We start from the raw sequence: 8,699 nt of genomic DNA on the forward strand, positions 1-8,699 counted from the left end.
GGTCCTTCCCAAGGTGAGGATAATTTGTGCATATCAGTTTGGTCTTGGATAAGCCGAAGCACCAGGTCTCCTTCTTGAAAAGTTCTAGTTTTAACCCGGCGTGTGTGATAACGGCGTAGATCTTGCTGGTAAATCGCCGAACGAGCCGCCGCAAGGTCATGATTCTCATCTAACAAGTCAAGTGCATCCTGACGTGCTCTTTCATTATCAGCTTCAACATAAACCGCCACATTAGGCGAATGTTGACGGATGTCACTAGGGAGAACCACCTCTGCTCCGTAGACCATGAAGAAAGGCGTGTAACCAGTAGATCTTTTGGGGGTAGTATTGATGCTCCATAATACCGAAGGTAACTCCTCCACCCAACAACCCGGCGTCCTTTGCAAGGGAACCAGAAGCCGGGGATTGATGCCTCTTAAGATCTCCTGATTGGCTCTTTCAGCTTGACCATTAGACTAGGGGTGAGACACTGATGAGACATAAATTCTTTCATAGCACCCTTGGATAGATTAGTGCCATTATCAGTTATGATACCGTGAGGAAAGCCAAAACAGAAAATCACCTTTTTGATGAATTGAACCGCCGTCACCGCGTCACACTTACTGACCGGCTCTGCTTCAACCCACTTTGTCAACTGCCACCAAGAGGTGTGTCTTTTTTATCTTTGGACCTTTTGTAAGGCCCAATCATATCAAGCCCCCATACTGCAAACGGCAAAGTTATTGGAATCATCCTCACTTCTTGAGCCGGCACATGAGCTCTTGGTGAAAATTTCTGACAACCATCACATTTACTGACCAAATCATCAGCATCAGCGTGAGCCCTCAGCCAATAAAACGCATGAAGAAAGGCTTTAGCCACAAGAGTTTTAGAGCCGGCATGATGACCACAATCTCCTTCATGAATCTCATGAAGGATGTCACGGCCCTCTTCTGGAGAAACACAACATTGAAACACCCATGTGACACTGCAATTATGTAGCTCTCCATTGACAATTGCCATTGACTTAGACCGTTGGGTTATCTGCCTGGCTAAAGTTTCATCTTCAGGAAACTCACCCCGGGTCATATAAGCCAAGTATGGGACTGTCGAATCAGGAATAACATGAAGAGTCGCCACCAGTTGTGCCTCCGGGTCAGGAATAGCAAGATCTTGTTCTGTTGGCAACTTAACTGAAGGGTTATGTAGAATATCCTAGAAAGTGTTAGGTGGCACCGGCTTACGTTGAGAGCCCAACCGGCTTAAAGTATCAGCTGCCTCGTTTTTCCTTCAATCAATATGCTCAACTTGATAACCCTTGAAGTGACCCGCAAAAGCATCAACCTCTCGATGCTAAGCCACCATGAGTGGATCCTTGGAATCCCAAGTACCGGAAACTTGTTGAGCTACCAGATCTGAGTCGCCAAAGCACCTCACCCGGCTTAAGTTCATCTCCTTGGCCATCCGAATACCATGGAGCAAGGCCTCATATTCAGCTGCATTGTTAGTACAAGGGAACATCAGCCAGAGAACATAAGAAAACTTATCGCCTCGTGGGGAAGTCAATACAACTCCAGCCACTGAGCCTTCCAACTGCCTGGACCCATCAAAGTGAATAGTCCAATATGTTTTATCCGGCATCTCCTCAGGCATCTGCAACACTGTCCAATCATTGATGAAATCCACAAGTGCTTGAGATTTGATGTCTATACGAGGCACATACTTTAAACCATGAGGTCCAAACTCGATGGCCCATTTAGCTACCCGACCTGTGGCTTCTTTGTTTTGAATGATATCCCCTAACCACAGTGATAGGATGACCTAGAAAATACTGCTTAAGCTTCAGGCTAGCCATAAAAACCCCATACACAAGCTTCTGCCAATGTGGATGTCGCTATTTGGACTCAATAAGGACTTCACTAATATAGTAAACCGGCCATTGAACCGGATATTCTTTACCTGTTTCCTTCCTCTCCACCACAATGGCAACACTAACAGCCCGACTATTGGCAGCCACATATAACATCATAGGCTCCTTATCAATGGGAGCAGCAAGAACGGGCGGCTCAGCCAACTGTTTCTTCAAATCATCAAATGCTTGGTTAGCAGCTATTGGAAATATTCCCTAGAGGCAATAATAAATTAGTTATTATTATATTTCCTTGTTCATGATAATCGTTTATTATCCATGCTATAATTGTATTGATAGGAAACTCAGATACATGTGTGGATACATAGACAACACCATGTCCCTAGTAAGCCTCTAGTTGACTAGCTCGTTGATCAATAGATGGTTACGGTTTCCTGACCATGGACATTGGATGTCATTGATAACGGGATCACATCATTAGGAGAATGATGTGATGGACAAGACCCAATCCTAAGCCTAGCACAAAGATCGTGTAGTTCGTATGCTAAAGCTTTTCTAATGTCAAGTATCATTTCCTTAGACCATGAGATTGTGCAACTCCCGGATACCGTAGGAATGCTTTGGGTGTACCAAACGTCACAACGTAACTGGGTGACTATAAAGGTGCACTACAGGTATCTCTGAAAGTGTCTATTGGGTTGGCACGAATCGAGACTGGGATTTGTCACTCCGTGTAAACGGAGAGGTATCTCTGGGCCCACTCGGTAGGACATCATCATAATGTGCACAATGTGATCAAGGAGTTGATCACGGGATGATGTGTTACGGAACGAGTAAAGAGACTTGCCGGTAACGAGATTGAACAAGGTATAGGGATACCGACGATCGAATCTCGGGCAAGTACAATACCGCTACACAAAGGGAATTGTATACGGGATTGATTAAGTCCTTGACATCGTGGTTCATCCGATGAGATCATCGTGGAACATGTGGGAGCCAACATGGGTATCCAGATCCTGCTGTTGGTTATTGACCGGAGAACGTCTCGGTCATGTCTGCATGCTTCCCGAACCCGTAGGGTCTACACACTTAAGGTTCGGTGACGCTAGGGTTATAGAGATATTAGTATGCGGTAACCCGAAAGTTGTTCGGAGTCCCGGATGAGATCCCGGACGTCACGAGGAGTTCCGGAATGGTCCGGAGGTAAAGAATTATATATAGGAAGTGCTATTTCGGCCATCGGGACAAGTTTCGGGGTCACCGGTATTGTACCGGGACCACCGGAAGGGTCCCGGGGGTCCACCGGGTGGGGCCACCTGCCCCGGGGGGCCACATGGGCTGTAGGGGGTGTGCCTTGGCCTATATGGGCCAAGGGCACCAGCCCCAAGAGGCCCATGCGCCAAGAGAGAGAAAAAAGGGGAGAGTCCTAAAGGGGGAAGGCACCTCCGAGGTGCCTTCGGGAGGATGGACTCCTCCCCCCCCTTGGCCGCACCCTTCCTTGGAGGAAGGGGCAAGGGCCGCGCCTCCCCCCTCTCCCTTGGCCCTATATATAGTGGGGAAAAGGAGGAGCAACCATACCTAAGGCCTGGCGCCTCCCTCTCCCTCCCGTGACACATCTCCCTCCTCCCGCAGCGCTTAGCGAAGCCCTGTTGGAATCCCGCTACTTCCACCATGTCGTCGTGCTGTTGGATCTCCATCAACCTCTCCCTACTCCTTGCTGGATCAAGGCATGGGAGACGTCTCCGCTCTGTATGTGTGTTGAACGCGAAGGTGCCGTCCGTTCGGCGCTAGGATCATCGGTGATTTGGATCACGACGAGTACGACTCCATCAACCCCGTTCTCTTGAACGCTTCTGCGCGCGATCTACAAGGGTATGTAGATCCACTCCTCCCTCGTTGCTAGATGACTCCATAGATAGATCTTGGTGACACGTAGGAAAATTTTGAATTTATGCTATGTTACCCAACAGCAGCATCACTCCAGACAAAGTGATCTGTTTTTTTTATCATCTGGTACAACGGTATAGCCTTTTCACCCAGCGGGCTTATGAATCGGCTTAAGGCCGCAATACGACCTGCCAGACGTTGAGCATCATTGATACACGCCGGCTTAGCCAAGGAAGTGATGGCCTTGATCTTCTCCAGGTTAACTTCAATGCCTCTATTTGAAACCAGAAAACCCAAAAGCTTACCAGCTGGTACACCAAAAACACACTTGGCCGGGTTAAGCATCATCTTATACACCCGGATATTGTCAAAGGTCTCCTTCAAATCATCAATCAGGGTCTCCTTCTTTCTGGATTTCACCATGATGTTATCCACATAAGCATGAACATTACATTCGATTTGATTACAAAGGCAATTTTGTACACACCGTTGGTAAGTCGCCTGGGCACTCTTGAGCCCAAAAGGCATGGAAACATAGCAGAAGCTTCCAAATTGAGTAATGAAGGCTATCTTCTCCTGGCCCTTAACTGCCATTTTGATTTGATGATAACCAGAATAAGCATCCAAAAAGCTCAAACGCTCACAACCCGTCGTAGCATTAATAATTTGATCAATACGAGGGAGAGCGAAAGGATCAGCCGTACAAGCTTTATTTAAATCCGTGTAATCCGCACACATATGCCAAGTGTCGTTCTTCTTAAGCACCAGCACCGGGTTAGCCAACCATTCGGGATGAAAAACTTCAACGATGAACCCAGCCGCCAAGATCCGGGCCACTTCTTCACCAATGGCCTTGCGTCTCTCTTCATTAAAACGACGAAGAAACTGCTTGACCAACTTAAACTTCGGATCAATATTGAGAGTGTGCTCAACGAGTTCTGTTGGTACACCCGTCATGTCAGAAGGTTTCCATGCAAAGATGTCCCGGTTCTCACGGATGAACTCGATGAGCGCGCTTTCCTTTTTCGGATCTAGATTAGCACTAATGCTGAACTGCTTGGATGAATCGCTAGGAACGAAATCAACCAGTTTGGTGTCGTCTGCCGACTTAAACTTCAGGACCGGGTCATGCTCTGTAGTTGGCTTTTTCAAAGATGTCTTTTCGGCCGGGTCAACATTGTCTTTATAAAACTTCAATTCCTTTGTTGTGCAGACAGACTCAGCATAGGCTGCATCACCTTCCTCGCACTCCAAAGCTATCTTCCGGCTTCCATGCACCTTAATGGTCCCCTTGTGACCCGGCATTTTGAGCTGCAGATAAACATAACAAGGCCTTGACATGAACTTAGAATAAGCCGGTCGTCCAAACATGGCATGATAAGGGCTTTTGATCTTCACCACTTCAAAGGTCAACATCTCAAACCTGGAATCATGATCATCCCCAAATGCAACCTCCAGAGCTATTTTACCAACCGGGTATGCCGACTTACTAGGCACCACACCGCGCAAGACAGTGTTTGACGGCTTAAGATTTTTATCAGTCAACCCCATGCGGCGGAAGGTTTCATAATAAAGTATATTGATACTGCTACCTCCGTCCATGAGTGCCTTAGTGAATTTATATCCTCCAGCCTGAGGTGCTACCACCAAAGCCAAGTGACTCGGATTGTCAACCCGAGGCGGGTGATCCTCACAACTCCACACAATGGGCTGCTCAGACCATCGCAAGTAACGGGGAACTGCGAGCTCAACGGCATTCACGGCCCTTTTATGGAGCTTTTGATCCCGATTGATAAACTTGTGGTGAAGACATGGTACTGCCCGCTATTCAATTGCTTCGGATTACTTTGATAACCAGATTGTTGTTGCTGATTCCCCTGACCGGATTGTTGATGATAACCGCCCCGATTGCCTTGGTTGTTTTGGTGACCCTAAAATACGAAATTAGAACTGCCGCCACCGTAACTCGGGCCATGAGAACCAGAACCTGAGCCGCCGCCTGGCCCATAATTGTTTTGAAACAAGTCGAAATTTTTGAACTCCTTCATAATGTGGCAGTCCTTCCAAAGGTGCGTGGATGGCTTTTTCCATGAGCCATGCTTTGGGCAAGGCTGATTCAACAGATACTCCAGGTTTAAACCTGACCCCCCTGCCGACAAGGTGGCTTTCCTTTACGACGCTAACCATTGTTCTGCATGTTCGTATTGTCCACAAAATCTGAACTATTGTCAGCCTTGCGTTTACCGTTGCCAGGTTGACTTATCAGGTTATGATTCTGTCCCTTGGTGCTGCCGCTCTATCAGGATCCCAATTCTAAGTCACACCGATCTAGCATGTAACACATCATATCACTTTGCGGCCTCACGCACGGTATTCCCATGGGTTCCACCTTACCTGGCCCAGGATCGTTTGTGCCTTTTGGCTCACATATATGATAGTGTCGCTAGCATCCATATGACAGAGTACCCGGGCCGACATGACTAGTCGTGAACCCAAAGTGGCACAAACTTACGGGGACAGGCATACATGAACCAGCATCGAACGTGTCGGTCATTAGCATGTGAATCCAGGCTATAGCAACTGGGCTAACGGGACTCTGGAACCCGGGCTGTAGCAGGCTAGCAGGACTCCGGAGGTCACCACGTGACATTTCCCTGAAGGAAAAGACACATGGATGAAGTGGATCACATGCCGGCCAGTCTAAGTGTTCCGGAGCAGTAGTAACTGGGCTAGCAGGACTCCGGTAAACCGGGCTATAGCAGACTACCATGGCTCAGTGGAAGCACTAGACTACATTTCCCCATAAGAGAGGCTACCGAAGATAAACAACTAGGTTGTCGAATCCCACACATACCAAGCATTTCAAAATCATACACACAATATGCTCGATATGTGCAAATACAACATGGCATCACAACAAGACTCGCCACTTCACACAATACATGAATAAAGCATTACATCATCCAGATACAATCAGGGTCCGACTACAGAACCAAAATAAAAGAAGACTACCCCAAATGCTACACAGATCCCCGATCGACCCCAACTGGGCTCCACTACTGATCAACTAGAACGAAACAACACAAAGGACAAGATCTTCAAAGAGCTCCTCCTTGAGCTTGGTTGCGTCATCTGCACAGACTCATCATCACCTGCAAGCTGGTTTTGGAAGTATCTATGAGTCATGGGGACTCAGCAATCTTGCACCCTCGCGATCAATACTATTTAAGCTTATGGGTAAGGTAAAGGTATGAGGTGGAGCTGCAGCAAGCGACTAGCATATATGGTGGCTAACATACGCAAATGAGAGCGAGAAGAGAAGGCAAAGCACGGTCGATAAAAGTATGATCAAGAAGTGATCCTAAAACAACCTACGTCAAGCGTAACTCCAACACCGTGTTCACTTCCCGGACTCCGCCGGAAAGAGACCATCACGGTTACACACGCGGTTGATGCGTTTTAATTAAGGTTAACTTCAGGTTTTCTACAACCAGATGTTAACAAATTCCCATCTGCCCATAACCGCGGGCACGGCTTTCGAAAGTTCAATCCCTGCAGGGGTGTCCCAACTTAGCCCATCACAAGCTCTCATGGTCAACGAAGGATATTCCTTCTAGCGGGAAGACCCGATCAGACTCGGAATCCCGGTTACAAGACATTTCGACAATGGTAAAACAAATCCAGCAAGACCACCCGATGCGCCGACATCCCGATAGGAGCTGCACATATCTCGTTCTCAGGGCAATTCATCCATTAACAGGTTTAAACAAGCATGGCAAAAATGCAAACGGTAAACAGATTTCAGACTTAGTGAAATTAACACAAGCCTGGAATTTTAGATCAGGTAGCACACTTTGGAGCATGAAAACTATATGCTACAGGGACTGAACATGGCAAAGTAAAGCATGGCATGGAGCTACTCAAAGAGCATAACAAAAGTCCCTTAGTGACCTTGAGCCAAAAGGGATCAGAAAATACATTTGCAAGCATGTGAACATGGCAAAAACATAATCAGTTCTCAGACTTAGTGAAAACTAGGACATGCTGAAACAGATATCAAGTAGGCATGTTTACGAGCTCGATGCACTCACTATAGAGCAAGTCATGACAATCTAAGCATACACCCATCAAGAATACACATTATACAAGCTAGAAATGGCAAGAACAATAACATAGCAAGCACGGATCAACTACAACATCCTCGGCAAAATCTCTAACAAGTAGACAATCTGCCCAGATTCACGAAATAGCAAAAGTAGAGCTCGATTGACTCAAGCTAGGGTGCTCCATAATTGCAAACAAAGACATGGATGGATAGAGCACTACAATATTAGCAAAACATCCTTACTGATCATCCTCAAAATAGGCACGGATCACTAGGAAACAACATGAACATATGGCATAATGAGATAAACAGTCCAAGGACTTCGTGGAAATGCTAAGTCCCTGAAATCAGCATTAACGAATGCACCACTTTGCAAGCTTGTGCTAGTCACCACACACATCACAAAAATACATGGTTTGCACCTCTGGATAGATGGAAAAACATATAACAAAACTCATGAAGAGCTCAGGGGCATATCATGCACACAATAATCATGGCAAAAATGACAAATATCTAATTGGAGCAGCAGATCTGACAATTATCTCAAATAGCACTATTCTAACAGCATTTCGGGCATCAAGGTGAACTCAAATGAAAATGATGCAATGAGATGAAATGATGTACTCTCTGAGATGAACATTTTGATATGCTATATGCCCAAAACGGAGCTAGGGGTGCAAAGTTACGACATGATGAACATGGGCATTTGAAACATGGAAATCTCGGGGACGAGGAGATCCGGGACGGGGTGGTTCCGGATCGGGACGAAGTCGTTTGGATCGGGGGAGTGGTGGATCTCATCCCACTCCCCGGATCGAATCCGGCCGGAGCTCCGGCGAGCTCTTGAACTCCGGGAGA

Source organism: Triticum urartu, chromosome 6 (genome assembly GCF_003073215.2).
Source record: "Triticum urartu cultivar G1812 chromosome 6, Tu2.1, whole genome shotgun sequence".
Taxonomy (NCBI): domain Eukaryota; kingdom Viridiplantae; phylum Streptophyta; class Magnoliopsida; order Poales; family Poaceae; genus Triticum; species Triticum urartu.